The sequence below is a fragment of the Notechis scutatus genome, chromosome 3 (assembly GCF_049901735.1).
Source record: "Notechis scutatus isolate UNSWTSFEM ecotype Mainland chromosome 3, rNotScu1.2, whole genome shotgun sequence".
Classification (NCBI taxonomy): domain Eukaryota; kingdom Metazoa; phylum Chordata; class Lepidosauria; order Squamata; family Elapidae; genus Notechis; species Notechis scutatus.
In genome coordinates, this window is record NC_142011.1 from 130,696,649 (window position 1) to 130,699,912 (window position 3,264).

At 40.1% G+C, this 3,264-nt stretch overlaps 1 pseudogene; it reads left to right on the forward strand.

Annotated features, from left to right (window-relative positions):
* Positions 1 to 763: 763 nt before the first annotated feature.
* Positions 764 to 2,689, forward strand: LOC148131394 (uncharacterized; annotated as a pseudogene).
* Positions 2,690 to 3,264: the final 575 nt, after the last annotated feature.

Consider the following 3,264-nt stretch of genomic DNA (forward strand, 5'->3'; position numbering starts at 1 on the left):
GACAGAGGCCAGATTGGCTTTTGTACAATGTTGGAAGCAGCCTCATGTTCCATCAGAGGAGATGATCATTCAAAAAAATTCAAGTTGTGCAGAAATGGACAAATTAACTTTGGCATTAAAAAATAAAGACACTTCAATATACTACAACAGCTGAAACTGCTAGTACAAATAGCTAGACCAAAGGTAGACTTCACACTAAAAGGCAAAAGAGGATGGGATAAATCTATAGTAGTGATACACAGATATATGTAAGGATTGTGTGTGTGTATATGGCATAAAATAAGGATAAAAAAGAGGTCTTACAAACTGTTGAAGATGAGAATGTTTTTAATTGTTTTCTATTTTTTTCTTTCTATTTTCTTCTCCCTTTCTTCTTTTTCTCTCTTTCATTTATGTATGTGTTGTTGGTTTGTTTTAATTGTAAAATCAATAAAATTTATTTTTTAAAAAATACTGGGTGGATCAGAGACTTTGAGTTGAAATTCTCCAAGAACAAAATGGACCAACTGGAAATAACTGAAATGATAAGCAACAGAGTGAAAAAAGTCAAGAACTGGACATCTCCTGGCAATGATTAACTGCATGGTTTTTGGCTCAAATACCTGACCAGCCTGCATGGAAAAATGGCCAAACAATTCAATGAGATCCTGCAGACAGGAAACATCAGTGAATGGATAACACCTGGGAAAACCTACTTGATACAGAAGGATCCAGGAAAAGGGGCAACACCTGCAAATACAAGCCAATAACGTATCTGCCAACCATGTTCAAGCTGCTGACTGGCATCATAGCTGACAGAATCCAGGACTACCTAGAAGCAAATAACATCTTGCCAGTAGAGCAGAAAGGAAACAAATGAGGAAGCAGAGGCACAAAAGATCAGCTCCTGATTGACAAAATGATTCTAGAGAACGGCAAAAGCTGAAAAACAAATCTGCATACAACTTGGATTGACAACAAGAAAGCATTTGATTCACTACTGCACAGCTGGATCATCAAGTGCCTGGATGTCATCGGAATATGCAAGTGCATTGGTACTTTCACTGCAAATGTGATGAAGCACTGGAAAACAGAACTGTTTATCGGAAGTGAAAGCTACGGACTGGTCAACATCAAAAGAGGGATTTTCCAGGGTGATACTTTGTCACCTCTGCTGTTCATCATCACCATGACCCCACTGTCAACAATTTTACAGAAAACTAACCTGGGTTATCAAACTGCTAAAAATTCATAGAAAATCTCTTACCTGCTGTACGTGGATGATCTGAAGTTATACGGAAAATCAGAAATTGAAATTCAGTCATTGACCAATACAATTTGAATTTTCAGCATTGACATCAGCATGGAGTTCAGCCTGGATAAATGCACCACAGTGGCACTAAAGAAAGGGAAGATTGTAGAAAGTGATGGAATTGAAATGCCCAATGGACAAACCATCAAGTGCCACCAACCCGAAGCTTACAATTACTGGGCATACTGCAGCTGGACAATATCAAGCACGGGCAAGTGAAAAGTGTGGTCAGCAAAGAATACACACAAAAGGTCAGAAAACTTATAAAAGGCAAACTGAATGGCGGTAACACCATCAAGGCTATAAATACCTAGGCCATACCTGTCCTCAGATATACTGCTGGGATCATAAACTGGACACAGGCAGAGCTGGACAGCCTGGATAGGAAAACAAGAAAACTGATGAGGTGCTGCACCCGCGTAGGGATGTTGACAGGCTATCTTTGCCCAGAAAAGCAGGTGGCAGAGGACTTTTGCAAGTGAGGCAGACAGTCGAAGAAGAGAAGCATGCTCTGGCAGATTATGTGAAAGACAGTGTTGAATCAGCTTTGATGGAGGTCAACAAGTGGAAGCTGCCCACAGTGCAGCAAACCAAATATCAATATAGGAAAACAGTGATGCAAACTCGGGCTGAAAGCTGGTGTAACAAAGCATTGCATGAACAGTTCCTTGAAAAGATCCAAGGAAAAGTAGATAAGGAAAAGACCTGGTTATGGCTGACCAACGGAACACTGAAGAAAGAAACAGAAAGCCTGATTCTTGCAGCCCCAGAACAAGCCATCAGAACAAATGTAATCAAAGCCAGACTAGAAAAATCTGCTGATGACCCCAAATGCAGACTCTGCAAAGAAGCAGATGAAACCATTGATCACATACTGAGCTGCTGCAAGACAATAGCTCAGACTGACTACAAACAATGTCACAACACAGTCGCTCAGGTGGTCCACTGGAACTTGTGTCACAACTACCATCTGCCTATAGCAAAGAACTGGTGGGATCATAAACCTGAAAAAGTGGCTGAAAATGAGCATGCAAAGCTACTGTGGGACTTCCGAATACAGACTGACAAAGTTTTGGAACACAATACGCCAGATATCACAATTGTGGAGCAGAAAAAAGTGTGGATCATAGACATTGCCATACCTGGTGACAGCAGAATCGATGAGAAACAACTTGAAAAGTCACCAGATATCAGGACTTGAGAATCAAACTGCAGAGACTCTGGCATAAACCAGTGCAGGTGGTTCCAGTGGTATTCAGCACACTGTGTGCTGTGCCTAAAGACTTAGGCAAGCACTTAAAAACAATTGGCACTGACAAGATCACCATTGGTCAGCTTCAGAAGGCCACCTTACTGGGATCTGCTCGCATAATCTGCCAATACATCATGCAGTCCTAAACACTTGGGAAGTGTTTGACTAGGATTTGTGATACGAAACCCAGCATGGTTACCTCGTTTGCTGTGTATACTGTCATTTTTGTGTATAATAAAGTGGCATTATATAAGGCTATATTTCCAGTTTTAACAAAGGGGAGAATATTTTACAAGTAACAATCTGCCCATCTTTCTGACAATAGTCAGATTCACACATCTAAAGCTACACATCCAAACAGTGTTATTTCAAGTATGGCAGGTTTTCAGTGAGTTTATCATAAGTGTTGTCAACAACTTTCAGAATAACCAAGGATTGTAAAATTAAAAAAAAAATTGCATCCTCAGACATTCTTCCTGCCCAGCTTCAGGGAGAAAAAAAGTTTGAGGCATGCACTAGTTACAAGTGGAAGATACCCATTTTATACAATAAAATAAGCTGATCCTGCAGCTCGACAGGAAAAATGCTTGAGGATGCAAGTTGGTGTTGTCCAAATCTTGGTTATTCTTAAAAGTTGTTGGCAGCACACTTGATCTCATAACCTATTATACTTTCAAATAATACTGTTGAGATGTGTAGGTTTAGATGTGTGATTCTGATT